The sequence below is a fragment of the Ambystoma mexicanum genome, chromosome 1p (genome assembly GCF_040938575.1).
Source record: "Ambystoma mexicanum isolate Mex_15411 chromosome 1p, UKY_AmexF1_1, whole genome shotgun sequence".
Classification (NCBI taxonomy): Eukaryota; Metazoa; Chordata; class Amphibia; order Caudata; family Ambystomatidae; genus Ambystoma; species Ambystoma mexicanum.
The window spans coordinates 13,164,969-13,189,741 of record NC_090921.1 but is presented as its reverse complement, the minus strand read 5'-3'; the positions used below and the strand labels follow the sequence as shown (position 1 = coordinate 13,189,741).

The 24,773-nt window shown below is 47.9% G+C and overlaps 20 non-coding genes across 20 annotated transcripts; all 20 read right to left on the bottom strand.

Annotated features, from left to right (window-relative positions):
• Positions 1–953: 953 nt before the first annotated feature.
• On the bottom strand, positions 954–1,035 carry TRNAL-UAG (transfer RNA leucine (anticodon UAG)). Its single transcript has one exon. It is a non-coding gene; the product is annotated as a tRNA-Leu (tRNA).
• Positions 1,036–2,179: 1,144 nt separating this feature from the next.
• Positions 2,180–2,261, bottom strand: TRNAL-UAG (transfer RNA leucine (anticodon UAG)). The gene has a single exon. It is a non-coding gene; the product is annotated as a tRNA-Leu (tRNA).
• A 1,144-nt stretch (positions 2,262–3,405) lies between these two features.
• On the bottom strand, positions 3,406–3,487 carry TRNAL-UAG (transfer RNA leucine (anticodon UAG)). Its single transcript has one exon. It is a non-coding gene; the product is annotated as a tRNA-Leu (tRNA).
• Positions 3,488–4,631: 1,144 nt separating this feature from the next.
• TRNAL-UAG (transfer RNA leucine (anticodon UAG)) lies at positions 4,632–4,713 on the bottom strand. Its single transcript has one exon. It is a non-coding gene; the product is annotated as a tRNA-Leu (tRNA).
• A 1,144-nt stretch (positions 4,714–5,857) lies between these two features.
• Positions 5,858–5,939, bottom strand: TRNAL-UAG (transfer RNA leucine (anticodon UAG)). Its single transcript has one exon. It is a non-coding gene; the product is annotated as a tRNA-Leu (tRNA).
• A 1,144-nt stretch (positions 5,940–7,083) lies between these two features.
• On the bottom strand, positions 7,084–7,165 carry TRNAL-UAG (transfer RNA leucine (anticodon UAG)). The gene has a single exon. It is a non-coding gene; the product is annotated as a tRNA-Leu (tRNA).
• Positions 7,166–8,309: 1,144 nt separating this feature from the next.
• TRNAL-UAG (transfer RNA leucine (anticodon UAG)) lies at positions 8,310–8,391 on the bottom strand. Its single transcript has one exon. It is a non-coding gene; the product is annotated as a tRNA-Leu (tRNA).
• A 1,144-nt stretch (positions 8,392–9,535) lies between these two features.
• TRNAL-UAG (transfer RNA leucine (anticodon UAG)) lies at positions 9,536–9,617 on the bottom strand. The gene has a single exon. It is a non-coding gene; the product is annotated as a tRNA-Leu (tRNA).
• A 1,144-nt stretch (positions 9,618–10,761) lies between these two features.
• TRNAL-UAG (transfer RNA leucine (anticodon UAG)) lies at positions 10,762–10,843 on the bottom strand. The gene has a single exon. It is a non-coding gene; the product is annotated as a tRNA-Leu (tRNA).
• A 1,144-nt stretch (positions 10,844–11,987) lies between these two features.
• TRNAL-UAG (transfer RNA leucine (anticodon UAG)) lies at positions 11,988–12,069 on the bottom strand. The gene has a single exon. It is a non-coding gene; the product is annotated as a tRNA-Leu (tRNA).
• Positions 12,070–13,213: 1,144 nt separating this feature from the next.
• Positions 13,214–13,295, bottom strand: TRNAL-UAG (transfer RNA leucine (anticodon UAG)). Its single transcript has one exon. It is a non-coding gene; the product is annotated as a tRNA-Leu (tRNA).
• A 1,144-nt stretch (positions 13,296–14,439) lies between these two features.
• On the bottom strand, positions 14,440–14,521 carry TRNAL-UAG (transfer RNA leucine (anticodon UAG)). Its single transcript has one exon. It is a non-coding gene; the product is annotated as a tRNA-Leu (tRNA).
• Positions 14,522–15,665: 1,144 nt separating this feature from the next.
• Positions 15,666–15,747, bottom strand: TRNAL-UAG (transfer RNA leucine (anticodon UAG)). Its single transcript has one exon. It is a non-coding gene; the product is annotated as a tRNA-Leu (tRNA).
• Positions 15,748–16,891: 1,144 nt separating this feature from the next.
• On the bottom strand, positions 16,892–16,973 carry TRNAL-UAG (transfer RNA leucine (anticodon UAG)). Its single transcript has one exon. It is a non-coding gene; the product is annotated as a tRNA-Leu (tRNA).
• Positions 16,974–18,117: 1,144 nt separating this feature from the next.
• TRNAL-UAG (transfer RNA leucine (anticodon UAG)) lies at positions 18,118–18,199 on the bottom strand. The gene has a single exon. It is a non-coding gene; the product is annotated as a tRNA-Leu (tRNA).
• Positions 18,200–19,343: 1,144 nt separating this feature from the next.
• TRNAL-UAG (transfer RNA leucine (anticodon UAG)) lies at positions 19,344–19,425 on the bottom strand. The gene has a single exon. It is a non-coding gene; the product is annotated as a tRNA-Leu (tRNA).
• A 1,144-nt stretch (positions 19,426–20,569) lies between these two features.
• Positions 20,570–20,651, bottom strand: TRNAL-UAG (transfer RNA leucine (anticodon UAG)). Its single transcript has one exon. It is a non-coding gene; the product is annotated as a tRNA-Leu (tRNA).
• A 1,144-nt stretch (positions 20,652–21,795) lies between these two features.
• On the bottom strand, positions 21,796–21,877 carry TRNAL-UAG (transfer RNA leucine (anticodon UAG)). Its single transcript has one exon. It is a non-coding gene; the product is annotated as a tRNA-Leu (tRNA).
• A 1,144-nt stretch (positions 21,878–23,021) lies between these two features.
• TRNAL-UAG (transfer RNA leucine (anticodon UAG)) lies at positions 23,022–23,103 on the bottom strand. Its single transcript has one exon. It is a non-coding gene; the product is annotated as a tRNA-Leu (tRNA).
• A 1,144-nt stretch (positions 23,104–24,247) lies between these two features.
• Positions 24,248–24,329, bottom strand: TRNAL-UAG (transfer RNA leucine (anticodon UAG)). Its single transcript has one exon. It is a non-coding gene; the product is annotated as a tRNA-Leu (tRNA).
• Between the last annotated feature and the right edge of the window lie 444 nt (positions 24,330–24,773).

The following is a 24,773-nucleotide window of genomic DNA, read 5'->3' as shown; positions in this document are numbered from 1 at the left end:
GTTCAACAGCAGTCTGGTAGCCTAGTGGTCAATGTCAGCACCCCTCCATCCAGCAGTCCTGAGTTCAATTCCCGGTGAGGGAGGTCAGATCTTTTCTAGGTTTTTTTTGGTTCTAAAAATGTTTGGGAAGCGAAGGTTCAGGAACATTGCCGGTAGGGAGAGTAAGCTCTTTAAAGGCATGCAATGAGATGTGTTTTTCTTTATTTCTGCATATTTCTGTAGCTAGCTGCATTCTTTCAGTCAACATCCCGCCCCATTTAGTGCTCACGTTTTTAAAGAAGTCCACCATTAGCCCGCAGTGTAAGCCTACCCGGGGCCTCCGCCGATGGTCCATGGTGTGTGGGATCCTTACTGGACCAACCCCAGCCGTAACGCAAATCTTAGCTTTGTCTCATTCGACCCCTAACTCGACCCAAGGAGCTACTGCAAACTCTTAGCCTAACACTAGCCCTAAATGAAAGACGCCTATTGTCCTCACATGTGGGATTTTGTTCTCGCTGCTAGTGCATACGAAACTTGGTTCCGACGTGTCCAGGAGTGGGAGAATTACCAGGGACCTTGCAATCTCGTGCCTGGGGGTTTCTAAGCTGGGCATAGGAGCTCCACTGGATGGAGCCAAGTGTCTTGAACTGAGTTTTTGTGATGCAGCAGGAAAAGGCGCTGCAAAAAGGAGCAACTACCAAGGCAAAGAGATGTGCATTCATTAGGGCATCGTGTCGGCAGATTTGTGGCCCTGCCAAGCACGTGTTTATTGACAGGATCGTGAACGCATGTCCGTTTTCAGTGAACAGTGATTTATGCTTTACCCTTTTTTGGTGAAAACGCACACGAGTCAGATGTGTGCTTTCAGTCTGGGTGTTCAGAAAAGCAAGAATTCATAAACACATGCCATTCCCTGGCTCCCAATTGTCCTGTCTGTACACGTGGCATGAAGATAAAAAAGAAACAGCTATTGGCAGCGGTGGGATTCGAACCCACGCCTCCAAAGAGACTGGAGCCTAAATCCAGCGCCTTAGACCGCTCGGCCACGCTACCCTGCTGGTACTGAAACGAGAGCCTCTGAGACCTGTATTTTTTTAGGGATTGGCTGGTTTGGCCATTAATTCAAAATCAAAGCAAAGCATGAACTTGGATTGAATTCTAGCACTGGCTGTGCAAAGCCCGAACTGAACAATAAAGCACACTTGTCAGCCTGAAATTGAAATGTCACCTTTCGGGAGTGCTCTGTTCAACAGCAGTCTGGTAGCCTAGTGGTCAATGTCAGCACCCCTCCATCCAGCAGTCTTGAGTTCAATTCCCGGTGAGGGAGGTCAGATCTTTTCTAGGTTTTTTTTGGTTCTAAAAATGTTTGGGAAGCGAAGGTTCAGGAACATTGCCGGTAGGGAGAGTAAGCTCTTTAAAGGCATGCAATGAGATGTGTTTTTCTTTATTTCTGCATATTTCTGTAGCTAGCTGCATTCTTTCAGTCAACATCCCGCCCCATTTAGTGCTCACGTTTTTAAAGAAGTCCACCATTAGCCCGCAGTGTAAGCCTACCCGGGGCCTCCGCCGATGGTCCATGGTGTGTGGGATCCTTACTGGACCAACCCCAGCCGTAACGCAAATCTTAGCTTTGTCTCATTCGACCCCTAACTCGACCCAAGGAGCTACTGCAAACTCTTAGCCTAACACTAGCCCTAAATGAAAGACGCCTATTGTCCTCACATGTGGGATTTTGTTCTCGCTGCTAGTGCATACGAAACTTGGTTCCGACGTGTCCAGGAGTGGGAGAATTACCAGGGACCTTGCAATCTCGTGCCTGGGGGTTTCTAAGCTGGGCATAGGAGCTCCACTGGATGGAGCCAAGTGTCTTGAACTGAGTTTTTGTGATGCAGCAGGAAAAGGCGCTGCAAAAAGGAGCAACTACCAAGGCAAAGAGATGTGCATTCATTAGGGCATCGTGTCGGCAGATTTGTGGCCCTGCCAAGCACGTGTTTATTGACAGGATCGTGAACGCATGTCCGTTTTCAGTGAACAGTGATTTATGCTTTACCCTTTTTTGGTGAAAACGCACACGAGTCAGATGTGTGCTTTCAGTCTGGGTGTTCAGAAAAGCAAGAATTCATAAACACATGCCATTCCCTGGCTCCCAATTGTCCTGTCTGTACACGTGGCATGAAGATAAAAAAGAAACAGCTATTGGCAGCGGTGGGATTCGAACCCACGCCTCCAAAGAGACTGGAGCCTAAATCCAGCGCCTTAGACCGCTCGGCCACGCTACCCTGCTGGTACTGAAACGAGAGCCTCTGAGACCTGTATTTTTTTAGGGATTGGCTGGTTTGGCCATTAATTCAAAATCAAAGCAAAGCATGAACTTGGATTGAATTCTAGCACTGGCTGTGCAAAGCCCGAACTGAACAATAAAGCACACTTGTCAGCCTGAAATTGAAATGTCACCTTTCGGGAGTGCTCTGTTCAACAGCAGTCTGGTAGCCTAGTGGTCAATGTCAGCACCCCTCCATCCAGCAGTCTTGAGTTCAATTCCCGGTGAGGGAGGTCAGATCTTTTCTAGGTTTTTTTTGGTTCTAAAAATGTTTGGGAAGCGAAGGTTCAGGAACATTGCCGGTAGGGAGAGTAAGCTCTTTAAAGGCATGCAATGAGATGTGTTTTTCTTTATTTCTGCATATTTCTGTAGCTAGCTGCATTCTTTCAGTCAACATCCCGCCCCATTTAGTGCTCACGTTTTTAAAGAAGTCCACCATTAGCCCGCAGTGTAAGCCTACCCGGGGCCTCCGCCGATGGTCCATGGTGTGTGGGATCCTTACTGGACCAACCCCAGCCGTAACGCAAATCTTAGCTTTGTCTCATTCGACCCCTAACTCGACCCAAGGAGCTACTGCAAACTCTTAGCCTAACACTAGCCCTAAATGAAAGACGCCTATTGTCCTCACATGTGGGATTTTGTTCTCGCTGCTAGTGCATACGAAACTTGGTTCCGACGTGTCCAGGAGTGGGAGAATTACCAGGGACCTTGCAATCTCGTGCCTGGGGGTTTCTAAGCTGGGCATAGGAGCTCCACTGGATGGAGCCAAGTGTCTTGAACTGAGTTTTTGTGATGCAGCAGGAAAAGGCGCTGCAAAAAGGAGCAACTACCAAGGCAAAGAGATGTGCATTCATTAGGGCATCGTGTCGGCAGATTTGTGGCCCTGCCAAGCACGTGTTTATTGACAGGATCGTGAACGCATGTCCGTTTTCAGTGAACAGTGATTTATGCTTTACCCTTTTTTGGTGAAAACGCACACGAGTCAGATGTGTGCTTTCAGTCTGGGTGTTCAGAAAAGCAAGAATTCATAAACACATGCCATTCCCTGGCTCCCAATTGTCCTGTCTGTACACGTGGCATGAAGATAAAAAAGAAACAGCTATTGGCAGCGGTGGGATTCGAACCCACGCCTCCAAAGAGACTGGAACCTAAATCCAGCGCCTTAGACCGCTCGGCCACGCTACCCTGCTGGTACTGAAACGAGAGCCTCTGAGACCTGTATTTTTTTAGGGATTGGCTGGTTTGGCCATTAATTCAAAATCAAAGCAAAGCATGAACTTGGATTGAATTCTAGCACTGGCTGTGCAAAGCCCGAACTGAACAATAAAGCACACTTGTCAGCCTGAAATTGAAATGTCACCTTTCGGGAGTGCTCTGTTCAACAGCAGTCTGGTAGCCTAGTGGTCAATGTCAGCACCCCTCCATCCAGCAGTCTTGAGTTCAATTCCCGGTGAGGGAGGTCAGATCTTTTCTAGGTTTTTTTTGGTTCTAAAAATGTTTGGGAAGCGAAGGTTCAGGAACATTGCCGGTAGGGAGAGTAAGCTCTTTAAAGGCATGCAATGAGATGTGTTTTTCTTTATTTCTGCATATTTCTGTAGCTAGCTGCATTCTTTCAGTCAACATCCCGCCCCATTTAGTGCTCACGTTTTTAAAGAAGTCCACCATTAGCCCGCAGTGTAAGCCTACCCGGGGCCTCCGCCGATGGTCCATGGTGTGTGGGATCCTTACTGGACCAACCCCAGCCGTAACGCAAATCTTAGCTTTGTCTCATTCGACCCCTAACTCGACCCAAGGAGCTACTGCAAACTCTTAGCCTAACACTAGCCCTAAATGAAAGACGCCTATTGTCCTCACATGTGGGATTTTGTTCTCGCTGCTAGTGCATACGAAACTTGGTTCCGACGTGTCCAGGAGTGGGAGAATTACCAGGGACCTTGCAATCTCGTGCCTGGGGGTTTCTAAGCTGGGCATAGGAGCTCCACTGGATGGAGCCAAGTGTCTTGAACTGAGTTTTTGTGATGCAGCAGGAAAAGGCGCTGCAAAAAGGAGCAACTACCAAGGCAAAGAGATGTGCATTCATTAGGGCATCGTGTCGGCAGATTTGTGGCCCTGCCAAGCACGTGTTTATTGACAGGATCGTGAACGCATGTCCGTTTTCAGTGAACAGTGATTTATGCTTTACCCTTTTTTGGTGAAAACGCACACGAGTCAGATGTGTGCTTTCAGTCTGGGTGTTCAGAAAAGCAAGAATTCATAAACACATGCCATTCCCTGGCTCCCAATTGTCCTGTCTGTACACGTGGCATGAAGATAAAAAAGAAACAGCTATTGGCAGCGGTGGGATTCGAACCCACGCCTCCAAAGAGACTGGAGCCTAAATCCAGCGCCTTAGACCGCTCGGCCACGCTACCCTGCTGGTACTGAAACGAGAGCCTCTGAGACCTGTATTTTTTTAGGGATTGGCTGGTTTGGCCATTAATTCAAAATCAAAGCAAAGCATGAACTTGGATTGAATTCTAGCACTGGCTGTGCAAAGCCCGAACTGAACAATAAAGCACACTTGTCAGCCTGAAATTGAAATGTCACCTTTCGGGAGTGCTCTGTTCAACAGCAGTCTGGTAGCCTAGTGGTCAATGTCAGCACCCCTCCATCCAGCAGTCTTGAGTTCAATTCCCGGTGAGGGAGGTCAGATCTTTTCTAGGTTTTTTTTGGTTCTAAAAATGTTTGGGAAGCGAAGGTTCAGGAACATTGCCGGTAGGGAGAGTAAGCTCTTTAAAGGCATGCAATGAGATGTGTTTTTCTTTATTTCTGCATATTTCTGTAGCTAGCTGCATTCTTTCAGTCAACATCCCGCCCCATTTAGTGCTCACGTTTTTAAAGAAGTCCACCATTAGCCCGCAGTGTAAGCCTACCCGGGGCCTCCGCCGATGGTCCATGGTGTGTGGGATCCTTACTGGACCAACCCCAGCCGTAACGCAAATCTTAGCTTTGTCTCATTCGACCCCTAACTCGACCCAAGGAGCTACTGCAAACTCTTAGCCTAACACTAGCCCTAAATGAAAGACGCCTATTGTCCTCACATGTGGGATTTTGTTCTCGCTGCTAGTGCATACGAAACTTGGTTCCGACGTGTCCAGGAGTGGGAGAATTACCAGGGACCTTGCAATCTCGTGCCTGGGGGTTTCTAAGCTGGGCATAGGAGCTCCACTGGATGGAGCCAAGTGTCTTGAACTGAGTTTTTGTGATGCAGCAGGAAAAGGCGCTGCAAAAAGGAGCAACTACCAAGGCAAAGAGATGTGCATTCATTAGGGCATCGTGTCGGCAGATTTGTGGCCCTGCCAAGCACGTGTTTATTGACAGGATCGTGAACGCATGTCCGTTTTCAGTGAACAGTGATTTATGCTTTACCCTTTTTTGGTGAAAACGCACACGAGTCAGATGTGTGCTTTCAGTCTGGGTGTTCAGAAAAGCAAGAATTCATAAACACATGCCATTCCCTGGCTCCCAATTGTCCTGTCTGTACACGTGGCATGAAGATAAAAAAGAAACAGCTATTGGCAGCGGTGGGATTCGAACCCACGCCTCCAAAGAGACTGGAGCCTAAATCCAGCGCCTTAGACCGCTCGGCCACGCTACCCTGCTGGTACTGAAACGAGAGCCTCTGAGACCTGTATTTTTTTAGGGATTGGCTGGTTTGGCCATTAATTCAAAATCAAAGCAAAGCATGAACTTGGATTGAATTCTAGCACTGGCTGTGCAAAGCCCGTACTGAACAATAAAGCACACTTGTCAGCCTGAAATTGAAATGTCACCTTTCGGGAGTGCTCTGTTCGACAGCAGTCTGGTAGCCTAGTGGTCAATGTCAGCACCCCTCCATCCAGCAGTCTTGAGTTCAATTCCCGGTGAGGGAGGTCAGATCTTTTCTAGGTTTTTTTTGGTTCTAAAAATGTTTGGGAAGCGAAGGTTCAGGAACATTGCCGGTAGGGAGAGTAAGCTCTTTAAAGGCATGCAATGAGATGTGTTTTTCTTTATTTCTGCATATTTCTGTAGCTAGCTGCATTCTTTCAGTCAACATCCCGCCCCATTTAGTGCTCACGTTTTTAAAGAAGTCCACCATTAGCCCGCAGTGTAAGCCTACCCGGGGCCTCCGCCGATGGTCCATGGTGTGTGGGATCCTTACTGGACCAACCCCAGCCGTAACGCAAATCTTAGCTTTGTCTCATTCGACCCCTAACTCGACCCAAGGAGCTACTGCAAACTCTTAGCCTAACACTAGCCCTAAATGAAAGACGCCTATTGTCCTCACATGTGGGATTTTGTTCTCGCTGCTAGTGCATACGAAACTTGGTTCCGACGTGTCCAGGAGTGGGAGAATTACCAGGGACCTTGCAATCTCGTGCCTGGGGGTTTCTAAGCTGGGCATAGGAGCTCCACTGGATGGAGCCAAGTGTCTTGAACTGAGTTTTTGTGATGCAGCAGGAAAAGGCGCTGCAAAAAGGAGCAACTACCAAGGCAAAGAGATGTGCATTCATTAGGGCATCGTGTCGGCAGATTTGTGGCCCTGCCAAGCACGTGTTTATTGACAGGATCGTGAACGCATGTCCGTTTTCAGTGAACAGTGATTTATGCTTTACCCTTTTTTGGTGAAAACGCACACGAGTCAGATGTGTGCTTTCAGTCTGGGTGTTCAGAAAAGCAAGAATTCATAAACACATGCCATTCCCTGGCTCCCAATTGTCCTGTCTGTACACGTGGCATGAAGATAAAAAAGAAACAGCTATTGGCAGCGGTGGGATTCGAACCCACGCCTCCAAAGAGACTGGAGCCTAAATCCAGCGCCTTAGACCGCTCGGCCACGCTACCCTGCTGGTACTGAAACGAGAGCCTCTGAGACCTGTATTTTTTTAGGGATTGGCTGGTTTGGCCATTAATTCAAAATCAAAGCAAAGCATGAACTTGGATTGAATTCTAGCACTGGCTGTGCAAAGCCCGAACTGAACAATAAAGCACACTTGTCAGCCTGAAATTGAAATGTCACCTTTCGGGAGTGCTCTGTTCAACAGCAGTCTGGTAGCCTAGTGGTCAATGTCAGCACCCCTCCATCCAGCAGTCTTGAGTTCAATTCCCGGTGAGGGAGGTCAGATCTTTTCTAGGTTTTTTTTGGTTCTAAAAATGTTTGGGAAGCGAAGGTTCAGGAACATTGCCGGTAGGGAGAGTAAGCTCTTTAAAGGCATGCAATGAGATGTGTTTTTCTTTATTTCTGCATATTTCTGTAGCTAGCTGCATTCTTTCAGTCAACATCCCGCCCCATTTAGTGCTCACGTTTTTAAAGAAGTCCACCATTAGCCCGCAGTGTAAGCCTACCCGGGGCCTCCGCCGATGGTCCATGGTGTGTGGGATCCTTACTGGACCAACCCCAGCCGTAACGCAAATCTTAGCTTTGTCTCATTCGACCCCTAACTCGACCCAAGGAGCTACTGCAAACTCTTAGCCTAACACTAGCCCTAAATGAAAGACGCCTATTGTCCTCACATGTGGGATTTTGTTCTCGCTGCTAGTGCATACGAAACTTGGTTCCGACGTGTCCAGGAGTGGGAGAATTACCAGGGACCTTGCAATCTCGTGCCTGGGGGTTTCTAAGCTGGGCATAGGAGCTCCACTGGATGGAGCCAAGTGTCTTGAACTGAGTTTTTGTGATGCAGCAGGAAAAGGCGCTGCAAAAAGGAGCAACTACCAAGGCAAAGAGATGTGCATTCATTAGGGCATCGTGTCGGCAGATTTGTGGCCCTGCCAAGCACGTGTTTATTGACAGGATCGTGAACGCATGTCCGTTTTCAGTGAACAGTGATTTATGCTTTACCCTTTTTTGGTGAAAACGCACACGAGTCAGATGTGTGCTTTCAGTCTGGGTGTTCAGAAAAGCAAGAATTCATAAACACATGCCATTCCCTGGCTCCCAATTGTCCTGTCTGTACACGTGGCATGAAGATAAAAAAGAAACAGCTATTGGCAGCGGTGGGATTCGAACCCACGCCTCCAAAGAGACTGGAGCCTAAATCCAGCGCCTTAGACCGCTCGGCCACGCTACCCTGCTGGTACTGAAACGAGAGCCTCTGAGACCTGTATTTTTTTAGGGATTGGCTGGTTTGGCCATTAATTCAAAATCAAAGCAAAGCATGAACTTGGATTGAATTCTAGCACTGGCTGTGCAAAGCCCGAACTGAACAATAAAGCACACTTGTCAGCCTGAAATTGAAATGTCACCTTTCGGGAGTGCTCTGTTCAACAGCAGTCTGGTAGCCTAGTGGTCAATGTCAGCACCCCTCCATCCAGCAGTCTTGAGTTCAATTCCCGGTGAGGGAGGTCAGATCTTTTCTAGGTTTTTTTTGGTTCTAAAAATGTTTGGGAAGCGAAGGTTCAGGAACATTGCCGGTAGGGAGAGTAAGCTCTTTAAAGGCATGCAATGAGATGTGTTTTTCTTTATTTCTGCATATTTCTGTAGCTAGCTGCATTCTTTCAGTCAACATCCCGCCCCATTTAGTGCTCACGTTTTTAAAGAAGTCCACCATTAGCCCGCAGTGTAAGCCTACCCGGGGCCTCCGCCGATGGTCCATGGTGTGTGGGATCCTTACTGGACCAACCCCAGCCGTAACGCAAATCTTAGCTTTGTCTCATTCGACCCCTAACTCGACCCAAGGAGCTACTGCAAACTCTTAGCCTAACACTAGCCCTAAATGAAAGACGCCTATTGTCCTCACATGTGGGATTTTGTTCTCGCTGCTAGTGCATACGAAACTTGGTTCCGACGTGTCCAGGAGTGGGAGAATTACCAGGGACCTTGCAATCTCGTGCCTGGGGGTTTCTAAGCTGGGCATAGGAGCTCCACTGGATGGAGCCAAGTGTCTTGAACTGAGTTTTTGTGATGCAGCAGGAAAAGGCGCTGCAAAAAGGAGCAACTACCAAGGCAAAGAGATGTGCATTCATTAGGGCATCGTGTCGGCAGATTTGTGGCCCTGCCAAGCACGTGTTTATTGACAGGATCGTGAACGCATGTCCGTTTTCAGTGAACAGTGATTTATGCTTTACCCTTTTTTGGTGAAAACGCACACGAGTCAGATGTGTGCTTTCAGTCTGGGTGTTCAGAAAAGCAAGAATTCATAAACACATGCCATTCCCTGGCTCCCAATTGTCCTGTCTGTACACGTGGCATGAAGATAAAAAAGAAACAGCTATTGGCAGCGGTGGGATTCGAACCCACGCCTCCAAAGAGACTGGAGCCTAAATCCAGCGCCTTAGACCGCTCGGCCACGCTACCCTGCTGGTACTGAAACGAGAGCCTCTGAGACCTGTATTTTTTTAGGGATTGGCTGGTTTGGCCATTAATTCAAAATCAAAGCAAAGCATGAACTTGGATTGAATTCTAGCACTGGCTGTGCAAAGCCCGTACTGAACAATAAAGCACACTTGTCAGCCTGAAATTGAAATGTCACCTTTCGGGAGTGCTCTGTTCAACAGCAGTCTGGTAGCCTAGTGGTCAATGTCAGCACCCCTCCATCCAGCAGTCTTGAGTTCAATTCCCGGTGAGGGAGGTCAGATCTTTTCTAGGTTTTTTTTGGTTCTAAAAATGTTTGGGAAGCGAAGGTTCAGGAACATTGCCGGTAGGGAGAGTAAGCTCTTTAAAGGCATGCAATGAGATGTGTTTTTCTTTATTTCTGCATATTTCTGTAGCTAGCTGCATTCTTTCAGTCAACATCCCGCCCCATTTAGTGCTCACGTTTTTAAAGAAGTCCACCATTAGCCCGCAGTGTAAGCCTACCCGGGGCCTCCGCCGATGGTCCATGGTGTGTGGGATCCTTACTGGACCAACCCCAGCCGTAACGCAAATCTTAGCTTTGTCTCATTCGACCCCTAACTCGACCCAAGGAGCTACTGCAAACTCTTAGCCTAACACTAGCCCTAAATGAAAGACGCCTATTGTCCTCACATGTGGGATTTTGTTCTCGCTGCTAGTGCATACGAAACTTGGTTCCGACGTGTCCAGGAGTGGGAGAATTACCAGGGACCTTGCAATCTCGTGCCTGGGGGTTTCTAAGCTGGGCATAGGAGCTCCACTGGATGGAGCCAAGTGTCTTGAACTGAGTTTTTGTGATGCAGCAGGAAAAGGCGCTGCAAAAAGGAGCAACTACCAAGGCAAAGAGATGTGCATTCATTAGGGCATCGTGTCGGCAGATTTGTGGCCCTGCCAAGCACGTGTTTATTGACAGGATCGTGAACGCATGTCCGTTTTCAGTGAACAGTGATTTATGCTTTACCCTTTTTTGGTGAAAACGCACACGAGTCAGATGTGTGCTTTCAGTCTGGGTGTTCAGAAAAGCAAGAATTCATAAACACATGCCATTCCCTGGCTCCCAATTGTCCTGTCTGTACACGTGGCATGAAGATAAAAAAGAAACAGCTATTGGCAGCGGTGGGATTCGAACCCACGCCTCCAAAGAGACTGGAGCCTAAATCCAGCGCCTTAGACCGCTCGGCCACGCTACCCTGCTGGTACTGAAACGAGAGCCTCTGAGACCTGTATTTTTTTAGGGATTGGCTGGTTTGGCCATTAATTCAAAATCAAAGCAAAGCATGAACTTGGATTGAATTCTAGCACTGGCTGTGCAAAGCCCGAACTGAACAATAAAGCACACTTGTCAGCCTGAAATTGAAATGTCACCTTTCGGGAGTGCTCTGTTCAACAGCAGTCTGGTAGCCTAGTGGTCAATGTCAGCACCCCTCCATCCAGCAGTCTTGAGTTCAATTCCCGGTGAGGGAGGTCAGATCTTTTCTAGGTTTTTTTTGGTTCTAAAAATGTTTGGGAAGCGAAGGTTCAGGAACATTGCCGGTAGGGAGAGTAAGCTCTTTAAAGGCATGCAATGAGATGTGTTTTTCTTTATTTCTGCATATTTCTGTAGCTAGCTGCATTCTTTCAGTCAACATCCCGCCCCATTTAGTGCTCACGTTTTTAAAGAAGTCCACCATTAGCCCGCAGTGTAAGCCTACCCGGGGCCTCCGCCGATGGTCCATGGTGTGTGGGATCCTTACTGGACCAACCCCAGCCGTAACGCAAATCTTAGCTTTGTCTCATTCGACCCCTAACTCGACCCAAGGAGCTACTGCAAACTCTTAGCCTAACACTAGCCCTAAATGAAAGACGCCTATTGTCCTCACATGTGGGATTTTGTTCTCGCTGCTAGTGCATACGAAACTTGGTTCCGACGTGTCCAGGAGTGGGAGAATTACCAGGGACCTTGCAATCTCGTGCCTGGGGGTTTCTAAGCTGGGCATAGGAGCTCCACTGGATGGAGCCAAGTGTCTTGAACTGAGTTTTTGTGATGCAGCAGGAAAAGGCGCTGCAAAAAGGAGCAACTACCAAGGCAAAGAGATGTGCATTCATTAGGGCATCGTGTCGGCAGATTTGTGGCCCTGCCAAGCACGTGTTTATTGACAGGATCGTGAACGCATGTCCGTTTTCAGTGAACAGTGATTTATGCTTTACCCTTTTTTGGTGAAAACGCACACGAGTCAGATGTGTGCTTTCAGTCTGGGTGTTCAGAAAAGCAAGAATTCATAAACACATGCCATTCCCTGGCTCCCAATTGTCCTGTCTGTACACGTGGCATGAAGATAAAAAAGAAACAGCTATTGGCAGCGGTGGGATTCGAACCCACGCCTCCAAAGAGACTGGAGCCTAAATCCAGCGCCTTAGACCGCTCGGCCACGCTACCCTGCTGGTACTGAAACGAGAGCCTCTGAGACCTGTATTTTTTTAGGGATTGGCTGGTTTGGCCATTAATTCAAAATCAAAGCAAAGCATGAACTTGGATTGAATTCTAGCACTGGCTGTGCAAAGCCCGAACTGAACAATAAAGCACACTTGTCAGCCTGAAATTGAAATGTCACCTTTCGGGAGTGTTCTGTTCGACAGCAGTCTGGTAGCCTAGTGGTCAATGTCAGCACCCCTCCATCCAGCAGTCTTGAGTTCAATTCCCGGTGAGGGAGGTCAGATCTTTTCTAGGTTTTTTTTGGTTCTAAAAATGTTTGGGAAGCGAAGGTTCAGGAACATTGCCGGTAGGGAGAGTAAGCTCTTTAAAGGCATGCAATGAGATGTGTTTTTCTTTATTTCTGCATATTTCTGTAGCTAGCTGCATTCTTTCAGTCAACATCCCGCCCCATTTAGTGCTCACGTTTTTAAAGAAGTCCACCATTAGCCCGCAGTGTAAGCCTACCCGGGGCCTCCGCCGATGGTCCATGGTGTGTGGGATCCTTACTGGACCAACCCCAGCCGTAACGCAAATCTTAGCTTTGTCTCATTCGACCCCTAACTCGACCCAAGGAGCTACTGCAAACTCTTAGCCTAACACTAGCCCTAAATGAAAGACGCCTATTGTCCTCACATGTGGGATTTTGTTCTCGCTGCTAGTGCATACGAAACTTGGTTCCGACGTGTCCAGGAGTGGGAGAATTACCAGGGACCTTGCAATCTCGTGCCTGGGGGTTTCTAAGCTGGGCATAGGAGCTCCACTGGATGGAGCCAAGTGTCTTGAACTGAGTTTTTGTGATGCAGCAGGAAAAGGCGCTGCAAAAAGGAGCAACTACCAAGGCAAAGAGATGTGCATTCATTAGGGCATCGTGTCGGCAGATTTGTGGCCCTGCCAAGCACGTGTTTATTGACAGGATCGTGAACGCATGTCCGTTTTCAGTGAACAGTGATTTATGCTTTACCCTTTTTTGGTGAAAACGCACACGAGTCAGATGTGTGCTTTCAGTCTGGGTGTTCAGAAAAGCAAGAATTCATAAACACATGCCATTCCCTGGCTCCCAATTGTCCTGTCTGTACACGTGGCATGAAGATAAAAAAGAAACAGCTATTGGCAGCGGTGGGATTCGAACCCACGCCTCCAAAGAGACTGGAGCCTAAATCCAGCGCCTTAGACCGCTCGGCCACGCTACCCTGCTGGTACTGAAACGAGAGCCTCTGAGACCTGTATTTTTTTAGGGATTGGCTGGTTTGGCCATTAATTCAAAATCAAAGCAAAGCATGAACTTGGATTGAATTCTAGCACTGGCTGTGCAAAGCCCGAACTGAACAATAAAGCACACTTGTCAGCCTGAAATTGAAATGTCACCTTTCGGGAGTGCTCTGTTCAACAGCAGTCTGGTAGCCTAGTGGTCAATGTCAGCACCCCTCCATCCAGCAGTCTTGAGTTCAATTCCCGGTGAGGGAGGTCAGATCTTTTCTAGGTTTTTTTTGGTTCTAAAAATGTTTGGGAAGCGAAGGTTCAGGAACATTGCCGGTAGGGAGAGTAAGCTCTTTAAAGGCATGCAATGAGATGTGTTTTTCTTTATTTCTGCATATTTCTGTAGCTAGCTGCATTCTTTCAGTCAACATCCCGCCCCATTTAGTGCTCACGTTTTTAAAGAAGTCCACCATTAGCCCGCAGTGTAAGCCTACCCGGGGCCTCCGCCGATGGTCCATGGTGTGTGGGATCCTTACTGGACCAACCCCAGCCGTAACGCAAATCTTAGCTTTGTCTCATTCGACCCCTAACTCGACCCAAGGAGCTACTGCAAACTCTTAGCCTAACACTAGCCCTAAATGAAAGACGCCTATTGTCCTCACATGTGGGATTTTGTTCTCGCTGCTAGTGCATACGAAACTTGGTTCCGACGTGTCCAGGAGTGGGAGAATTACCAGGGACCTTGCAATCTCGTGCCTGGGGGTTTCTAAGCTGGGCATAGGAGCTCCACTGGATGGAGCCAAGTGTCTTGAACTGAGTTTTTGTGATGCAGCAGGAAAAGGCGCTGCAAAAAGGAGCAACTACCAAGGCAAAGAGATGTGCATTCATTAGGGCATCGTGTCGGCAGATTTGTGGCCCTGCCAAGCACGTGTTTATTGACAGGATCGTGAACGCATGTCCGTTTTCAGTGAACAGTGATTTATGCTTTACCCTTTTTTGGTGAAAACGCACACGAGTCAGATGTGTGCTTTCAGTCTGGGTGTTCAGAAAAGCAAGAATTCATAAACACATGCCATTCCCTGGCTCCCAATTGTCCTGTCTGTACACGTGGCATGAAGATAAAAAAGAAACAGCTATTGGCAGCGGTGGGATTCGAACCCACGCCTCCAAAGAGACTGGAGCCTAAATCCAGCGCCTTAGACCGCTCGGCCACGCTACCCTGCTGGTACTGAAACGAGAGCCTCTGAGACCTGTATTTTTTTAGGGATTGGCTGGTTTGGCCATTAATTCAAAATCAAAGCAAAGCATGAACTTGGATTGAATTCTAGCACTGGCTGTGCAAAGCCCGAACTGAACAATAAAGCACACTTGTCAGCCTGAAATTGAAATGTCACCTTTCGGGAGTGCTCTGTTCAACAGCAGTCTGGTAGCCTAGTGGTCAATGTCAGCACCCCTCCATCCAGCAGTCTTGAGTTCAATTCCCGGTGAGGGAGGTCAGATCTTTTCTAGGTTTTTTTTGGTTCTAAAAATGTTTGGGAAGCGAAGGTTCAGGAACATTGCCGGTAGGGAGAGTAAGCTCTTTAAAGGCATGCAATGAGATGTGTTTTTCTTTATTTCTGCATATTTCTGTAGCTAGCTGCATTCTTTCAGTCAACATCCCGCCCCATTTAGTGCTCACGTTTTTAAAGAAGTCCACCATTAGCCCGCAGTGTAAGCCTACCCGGGGCCTCCGCCGATGGTCCATGGTGTGTGGGATCCTTACTGGACCAACCCCAGCCGTAACGCAAATCTTAGCTTTGTCTCATTCGACCCCTAACTCGACCCAAGGAGCTACTGCAAACTCTTAGCCTAACACTAGCCCTAAATGAAAGACGCCTATTGTCCTCACATGTGGGATTTTGTTCTCGCTGCTAGTGCATACGAAACTTGGTTCCGACGTGTCCAGGAGTGGGAGAATTACCAGGGACCTTGCAATCTCGTGCCTGGGGGTTTCTAAGCTGGGCATAGGAGCTCCACTGGATGGAGCCAAGTGTCTTGAACTGAGTTTTTGTGATGCAGCAGGAAAAGGCGCTGCAAAAAGGAGCAACTACCAAGGCAAAGAGATGTGCATTCATTAGGGCATCGTGTCGGCAGATTTGTGGCCCTGCCAAGCACGTGTTTATTGACAGGATCGTGAACGCATGTCCGTTTTCAGTGAACAGTGATTTATGCTTTACCCTTTTTTGGTGAAAACGCACACGAGTCAGATGTGTGCTTTCAGTCTGGGTGTTCAGAAAAGCAAGAATTCATAAACACATGCCATTCCCTGGCTCCCAATTGTCCTGTCTGTACACGTGGCATGAAGATAAAAAAGAAACAGCTATTGGCAGCGGTGGGATTCGAACCCACGCCTCCAAAGAGACTGGAGCCTAAATCCAGCGCCTTAGACCGCTCGGCCACGCTACCCTGCTGGTACTGAAACGAGAGCCTCTGAGACCTGTATTTTTTTAGGGATTGGCTGGTTTGGCCATTAATTCAAAATCAAAGCAAAGCATGAACTTGGATTGAATTCTAGCACTGGCTGTGCAAAGCCCGAACTGAACAATAAAGCACACTTGTCAGCCTGAAATTGAAATGTCACCTTTCGGGAGTGCTCTGTTCAACAGCAGTCTGGTAGCCTAGTGGTCAATGTCAGCACCCCTCCATCCAGCAGTCTTGAGTTCAATTCCCGGTGAGGGAGGTCAGATCTTTTCTAGGTTTTTTTTGGTTCTAAAAATGTTTGGGAAGCGAAGGTTCAGGAACATTGCCGGTAGGGAGAGTAAGCTCTTTAAAGGCATGCAATGAGATGTGTTTTTCTTTATTTCTGCATATTTCTGTAGCTAGCTGCATTCTTTCAGTCAACATCCCGCCCCATTTAGTGCTCACGTTTTTAAAGAAGTCCACCATTAGCCCGCAGTGTAAGCCTACCCGGGGCCTCCGCCGATGGTCCATGGTGTGTGGGATCCTTACTGGACCAACCCCAGCCGTAACGCAAATCTTAGCTTTGTCTCATTCGACCCCTAACTCGACCCAAGGAGCTACTGCAAACTCTTAGCCTAACACTAGCCCTAAATGAAAGACGCCTATTGTCCTCACATGTGGGATTTTGTTCTCGCTGCTAGTGCATACGAAACTTGGTTCCGACGTGTCCAGGAGTGGGAGAATTACCAGGGACCTTGCAATCTCGTGCCTGGGGGTTTCTAAGCTGGGCATAGGAGCTCCACTGGATGGAGCCAAGTGTCTTGAACTGAGTTTTTGTGATGCAGCAGGAAAAGGCGCTGCAAAAAGGAGCAACTACCAAGGCAAAGAGATGTGCATTCATTAGGGCATCGTGTCGGCAGATTTGTGGCCCTGCCAAGCACGTGTTTATTGACAGGATCGTGAACGCATGTCCGTTTTCAGTGAACAGTGATTTATGCTTTACCCTTTTTTGGTGAAAACGCACACGAGTCAGATGTGTGCTTTCAGTCTGGGTGTTCAGAAAAGCAAGAATTCATAAACACATGCCATTCCCTGGCTCCCAATTGTCCTGTCTGTACACGTGGCATGAAGATAAAAAAGAAAGAGCTATTGGCAGCGGTGGGATTCGAACCCACGCCTCCAAAGAGACTGGAGCCTAAATCCAGCGCCTTAGACCGCTCGGCCACGCTACCCTGCTGGTACTGAAACGAGAGCCTCTGAGACCTGTATTTTTTTAGGGATTGGCTGGTTTGGCCATTAATTCAAAATCAAAGCAAAGCATGAACTTGGATTGAATTCTAGCACTGGCTCTGCAAAGCCCGAACTGAACAATAAAGCACACTTGTCAGCCTGAAATTGAAATGTCACCTTTCGGGAGTGCTCTGTTCAACAGCAGTCTGGTAGCCTAGTGGTCAATGTCAGCACCCCTCCATCCAGCAGTCTTGAGTTCAATTCCCGGTGAGGGAGGTCAGATCTTTTCTAGGTTTTTTTTGGTTCTAAAAATGTTTGGGAAGCGAAGGTTCAGGAACATTGCCGGTAGGGAGAGTAAGCTCTTTAAAGGCATGCAATGAGATGTGTTTTTCTTTATTTCTGCATATTTCTGTAGCTAGCTGCATTCTTTCAGTCAACATCCCGCCCCATTTAGTGCTCACGTTTTTAAAGAAGTCCACCATTAGCCCGCAGTGTAAGCCTACCCGGGGCCTCCGCCGATGGTCCATGGTGTGTGGGATCCTTACTGGACCAACCCCAGCCGTAACGCAAATCTTAGCTTTGTCTCATTCGACCCCTAACTCGACCCAAGGAGCTACTGCAAACTCTTAGCCTAACACTAGCCCTAAATGAAAGACGCCTATTGTCCTCACATGTGGGATTTTGTTCTCGCTGCTAGTGCATACGAAACTTGGTTCCGACGTGTCCAGGAGTGGGAGAATTACCAGGGACCTTGCAATCTCGTGCCTGGGGGTTTCTAAGCTGGGCATAGGAGCTCCACTGGATGGAGCCAAGTGTCTTGAACTGAGTTTTTGTGATGCAGCAGGAAAAGGCGCTGCAAAAAGGAGCAACTACCAAGGCAAAGAGATGTGCATTCATTAGGGCATCGTGTCGGCAGATTTGTGGCCCTGCCAAGCACGTGTTTATTGACAGGATCGTGAACGCATGTCCGTTTTCAGTGAACAGTGATTTATGCTTTACCCTTTTTTGGTGAAAACGCACACGAGTCAGATGTGTGCTTTCAGTCTGGGTGTTCAGAAAAGCAAGAATTCATAAACACATGCCATTCCCTGGCTCCCAATTGTCCTGTCTGTACACGTGGCATGAAGATAAAAAAGAAACAGCTATTGGCAGCGGTGGGATTCGAACCCACGCCTCCAAAGAGACTGGAGCCTAAATCCAGCGCCTTAGACCGCTCGGCCACGCTACCCTGCTGGTACTGAAACGAGAGCCTCTGAGACCTGTATTTTTTTAGGGATTGGCTGGTTTGGCCATTAATTCAAAATCAAAGCAAAGCATGAACTTGGATTGAATTCTAGCACTGGCTGTGCAAAGCCCGAACTGAACAATAAAGCACACTTGTCAGCCTGAAATTGAAATGTCACCTTTCGGGAGTGCTCTGTTCAACAGCAGTCTGGTAGCCTAGTGGTCAATGTCAGCACCCCTCCATCCAGCAGTCCTGAGTTCAATTCCCGGTGAGGGAGGTCAGATCTTTTCTAGGTTTTTTTTGGTTCTAAAAATGTTTGGGAAGCGAAGGTTCAGGAACATTGCCGGTAGGGAGAGTAAGCTCTTTAAAGGCATGCAATGAGATGTGTTTTTCTTTATTTCTGCATATTTCTGTAGCTAGCTGCATTCTTTCAGTCAACATCCCGCCCCATTTAGTGCTCACGTTTTTAAAGAAGTCCACCATTAGCCCGCAGTGTAAGCCTACCCGGGGCCTCCGCCGATGGTCCATGGTGTGTGGGATCCTTACTGGACCAACCCCAGCCGTAACGCAAATCTTAGCTTTGTCTCATTCGACCCCTAACTCGACCCAAGGAGCTACTGCAAACTCTTAGCCTAACACTAGCCCTAAATGAAAGACGCCTATTGTCCTCACATGTGGGATTTTGTTCTCGCTGCTAGTGCATACGAAACTTGGTTCCGACGTGTCCAGGAGTGGGAGAATTACCAGGGACCTTGCAATCTCGTGCCTGGGGGTTTCTAAGCTGGGCATAGGAGCTCCACTGGATGGAGCCAAGTGTCTTGAACTGAGTTTTTGTGATGCAGCAGGAAAAGGCGCTGCAAAAAGGAGCAACTACCAAGGCAAAGAGATGTGCATTCATTAGGGCATCGTGTCGGCAGATTTGTGGCCCTGCCAAGCACGTGTTTATTGACAGGATCGTGAACGCATGTCCGTTTTCAGTGAACAGTGATTTATGCTTTACCCTTTTTTGGTGAAAACGCACACGAGTCAGATGTGTGCTTTCAGTCTGGGTGTTCAGAAAAGCAAGAATTCATAAACACATGCCATTCCCTGGCTCCCAATTGTCCTGTCTGTACACGTGGCATGAAGATAAAAAAGAAACAGCTATTGGCAGCGGTGGGATTCGAACCCACGCCTCCAAAGAGACTGGAGCCTAAATCCAGCGCCTTAGACCGCTCGGCCACGCTACCCTGCTGGTACTGAAACGAGAGCCTCTGAGACCTGTATTTTTTTAGGGATTGGCTGGTTTGGCCATTAATTCAAAATCAAAGCAAAGCATGAACTTGGATTGAATTCTAGCACTGGCTGTGCAAAGCCCGAACTGAACAATAAAGCACACTTGTCAGCCTGAAATTGAAATGTCACCTTTCGGGAGTGCTCTGTTCAACAGCAGTCTGGTAGCCTAGTGGTCAATGTCAGCACCCCTCCATCCAGCAGTCTTGAGTTCAATTCCCGGTGAGGGAGGTCAGATCTTTTCTAGGTTTTTTTTGGTTCTAAAAATGTTTGGGAAGCGAAGGTTCAGGAACATTGCCGGTAGGGAGAGTAAGCTCTTTAAAGGCATGCAATGAGATGTGTTTTTCTTTATTTCTGCATATTTCTGTAGCTAGCTGCATTCTTTCAGTCAACATCCCGCCCCATTTAGTGCTCACGTTTTTAAAGAAGTCCACCATTAGCCCGCAGTGTAAGCCTACCCGGGGCCTCCGCCGATGGTCCATGGTGTGTGGGATCCTTACTGGACCAACCCCAGCCGTAACGCAAATCTTAGCTTTGTCTCATTCGACCCCTAACTCGACCCAAGGAGCTACTGCAAACTCTTAGCCTAACACTAGCCCTAAATGAAAGACGCCTATTGTCCTCACATGTGGGATTTTGTTCTCGCTGCTAGTGCATACGAAACTTGGTTCCGACGTGTCCAGGAGTGGGAGAATTACCAGGGACCTTGCAATCTCGTGCCTGGGGGTTTCTAAGCTGGGCATAGGAGCTCCACTGGATGGAGCCAAGTGTCTTGAACTGAGTTTTTGTGATGCAGCAGGAAAAGGCGCTGCAAAAAGGAGCAACTACCAAGGCAAAGAGATGTGCATTCATTAGGGCATCGTGTCGGCAGATTTGTGGCCCTGCCAAGCACGTGTTTATTGACAGGATCGTGAACGCATGTCCGTTTTCAGTGAACAGTGATTTATGCTTTACCCTTTTTTGGTGAAAACGCACACGAGTCAGATGTGTGCTTTCAGTCTGGGTGTTCAGAAAAGCAAGAATTCATAAACACATGCCATTCCCTGGCTCCCAATTGTCCTGTCTGTACACGTGGCATGAAGATAAAAAAGAAACAGCTATTGGCAGCGGTGGGATTCGAACCCACGCCTCCAAAGAGACTGGAGCCTAAATCCAGCGCCTTAGACCGCTCGGCCACGCTACCCTGCTGGTACTGAAACGAGAGCCTCTGAGACCTGTATTTTTTTAGGGATTGGCTGGTTTGGCCATTAATTCAAAATCAAAGCAAAGCATGAACTTGGATTGAATTCTAGCACTGGCTCTGCAAAGCCCGAACTGAACAATAAAGCACACTTGTCAGCCTGAAATTGAAATGTCACCTTTCGGGAGTGCTCTGTTCAACAGCAGTCTGGTAGCCTAGTGGTCAATGTCAGCACCCCTCCATCCAGCAGTCTTGAGTTCAATTCCCGGTGAGGGAGGTCAGATCTTTTCTAGGTTTTTTTTGGTTCTAAAAATGTTTGGGAAGCGAAGGTTCAGGAACATTGCCGGTAGGGAGAGTAAGCTCTTTAAAGGCATGCAATGAGATGTGTTTTTCTTTATTTCTGCATATTTCTGTAGCTAGCTGCATTCTTTCAGTCAACATCCCGCCCCATTTAGTGCTCACGTTTTTAAAGAAGTCCACCATTAGCCCGCAGTGTAAGCCTACCCGGGGCCTCCGCCGATGGTCCATGGTGTGTGGGATCCTTACTGGACCAACCCCAGCCGTAACGCAAATCTTAGCTTTGTCTCATTCGACCCCTAACTCGACCCAAGGAGCTACTGCAAACTCTTAGCCTAACACTAGCCCTAAATGAAAGACGCCTATTGTCCTCACATGTGGGATTTTGTTCTCGCTGCTAGTGCATACGAAACTTGGTTCCGACGTGTCCAGGAGTGGGAGAATTACCAGGGACCTTGCAATCTCGTGCCTGGGGGTTTCTAAGCTGGGCATAGGAGCTCCACTGGATGGAGCCAAGTGTCTTGAACTGAGTTTTTGTGATGCAGCAGGAAAAGGCGCTGCAAAAAGGAGCAACTACCAAGGCAAAGAGATGTGCATTCATTAGGGCATCGTGTCGGCAGATTTGTGGCCCTGCCAAGCACGTGTTTATTGACAGGATCGTGAACGCATGTCCGTTTTCAGTGAACAGTGATTTATGCTTTACCCTTTTTTGGTGAAAACGCACACGAGTCAGATGTGTGCTTTCAGTCTGGGTGTTCAGAAAAGCAAGAATTCATAAACACATGCCATTCCCTGGCTCCCAATTGTCCTGTCTGTACACGTGGCATGAAGATAAAAAAGAAACAGCTATTGGCAGCGGTGGGATTCGAACCCACGCCTCCAAAGAGACTGGAACCTAAATCCAGCGCCTTAGACCGCTCGGCCACGCTACCCTGCTGGTACTGAAACGAGAGCCTCTGAGACCTGTATTTTTTTAGGGATTGGCTGGTTTGGCCATTAATTCAAAATCAAAGCAAAGCATGAACTTGGATTGAATTCTAGCACTGGCTGTGCAAAGCCCGAACTGAACAATAAAGCACACTTGTCAGCCTGAAATTGAAATGTCACCTTTCGGGAGTGCTCTGTTCAACAGCAGTCTGGTAGCCTAGTGGTCAATGTCAGCACCCCTCCATCCAGCAGTCTTGAGTTCAATTCCCGGTGAGGGAGGTCAGATCTTTTCTAGGTTTTTTTTGGTTCTAAAAATGTTTGGGAAGCGAAGGTTCAGGAACATTGCCGGTAGGGAGAGTAAGCTCTTTAAAGGCATGCAATGAGATGTGTTTTTCTTTATTTCTGCATATTTCTGTAGCTAGCTGCATTCTTTCAGTCAACATCCCGCCCCATTTAGTGCTCACGTTTTTAAAGAAGTCCACCATTAGCCCGCAGTGTAAGCCTACCCGGGGCCTCCGCCGATGGTCCATGGTGTGTGGGATCCTTACTGGACCAACCCCAGCCGTAACGCAAATCTTAGCTTTGTCTCATTCGACCCCTAACTCGACCCAAGGAGCTACTGCAAACTCTTAGCCTAACACTAGCCCTAAATGAAAGACGCCTATTGTCCTCACATGTGGGATTTTGTTCTCGCTGCTAGTGCATACGAAACTTGGTTCCGACGTGTCCAGGAGTGGGAGAATTACCAGGGACCTTGCAATCTCGTGCCTGGGGGTTTCTAAGCTGGGCATAGGAGCTCCACTGGATGGAGCCAAGTGTCTTGAACTGAGTTTTTGTGATGCAGCAGGAAAAGGCGCTGCAAAAAGGAGCAACTACCAAGGCAAAGAGATGTGCATTCATTAGGGCATCGTGTCGGCAGATTTGTGGCCCTGCCAAGCACGTGTTTATTGACAGGATCGTGAACGCATGTCCGTTTTCAGTGAACAGTGATTTATGCTTTACCCTTTTTTGGTGAAAACGCACACGAGTCAGATGTGTGCTTTCAGTCTGGGTGTTCAGAAAAGCAAGAATTCATAAACACATGCCATTCCCTGGCTCCCAATTGTCCTGTCTGTACACGTGGCATGAAGATAAAAAAGAAACAGCTATTGGCAGCGGTGGGATTCGAACCCACGCCTCCAAAGAGACTGGAGCCTAAATCCAGCGCCTTAGACCGCTCGGCCACGCTACCCTGCTGGTACTGAAACGAGAGCCTCTGAGACCTGTATTTTTTTAGGGATTGGCTGGTTTGGCCATTAATTCAAAATCAAAGCAAAGCATGAACTTGGATTGAATTCTAGCACTGGCTGTGCAAAGCCCGAACTGAACAATAAAGCACACTTGTCAGCCTGAAATTGAAATGTCACCTTTCGGGAGTGCTCTGTTCAACAGCAGTCTGGTAGCCTAGTGGTCAATGTCAGCACCCCTCCATCCAGCAGTCTTGAGTTCAATTCCCGGTGAGGGAGGTCAGATCTTTTCTAGGTTTTTTTTGGTTCTAAAAATGTTTGGGAAGCGAAGGTTCAGGAACATTGCCGGTAGGGAGAGTAAGCTCTTTAAAGGCATGCAATGAGATGTGTTTTTCTTTATTTCTGCATATTTCTGTAGCTAGCTGCATTCTTTCAGTCAACATCCCGCCCCATTTAGTGCTCACGTTTTTAAAGAAGTCCACCATTAGCCCGCAGTGTAAGCCTACCCGGGGCCTCCGCCGATGGTCCATGGTGTGTGGGATCCTTACTGGACCAACCCCAGCCGTAACGCAAATCTTAGCTTTGTCTCATTCGACCCCTAACTCGACCCAAGGAGCTACTGCAAACTCTTAGCCTAACACTAGCCCTAAATGAAAGACGCCTATTGTCCTCACATGTGGGATTTTGTTCTCGCTGCTAGTGCATACGAAACTTGGTTCCGACGTGTCCAGGAGTGGGAGAATTACCAGGGACCTTGCAATCTCGTGCCTGGGGGTTTCTAAGCTGGGCATAGGAGCTCCACTGGATGGAGCCAAGTGTCTTGAACTGAGTTTTTGTGATGCAGCAGGAAAAGGCGCTGCAAAAAGGAGCAACTACCAAGGCAAAGAGATGTGCATTCATTAGGGCATCGTGTCGGCAGATTTGTGGCCCTGCCAAGCACGTGTTTATTGACAGGATCGTGAACGCATGTCCGTTTTCAGTGAACAGTGATTTATGCTTTACCCTTTTTTGGTGAAAACGCACACGAGTCAGATGTGTGCTTTCAGTCTGGGTGTTCAGAAAAGCAAGAATTCATAAACACATGCCATTCCCTGGCTCCCAATTGTCCTGTCTGTACACGTGGCATGAAGATAAAAAAGAAACAGCTATTGGCAGCGGTGGGATTCGAACCCACGCCTCCAAAGAGACTGGAGCCTAAATCCAGCGCCTTAGACCGCTCGGCCACGCTACCCTGCTGGTACTGAAACGAGAGCCTCTGAGACCTGTATTTTTTTAGGGATTGGCTGGTTTGGCCATTAATTCAAAATCAAAGCAAAGCATGAACTTGGATTGAATTCTAGCACTGGCTGTGCAAAGCCCGTACTGAACAATAAAGCACACTTGTCAGCCTGAAATTGAAATGTCACCTTTCGGGAGTGCTCTGTTCGACAGCAGTCTGGTAGCCTAGTGGTCAATGTCAGCACCCCTCCATCCAGCAGTCTTGAGTTCAATTCCCGGTGAGGGAGGTCAGATCTTTTCTAGGTTTTTTTTGGTTCTAAAAATGTTTGGGAAGCGAAGGTTCAGGAACATTGCCGGTAGGGAGAGTAAGCTCTTTAAAGGCATGCAATGAGATGTGTTTTTCTTTATTTCTGCATATTTCTGTAGCTAGCTGCATTCTTTCAGTCAACATCCCGCC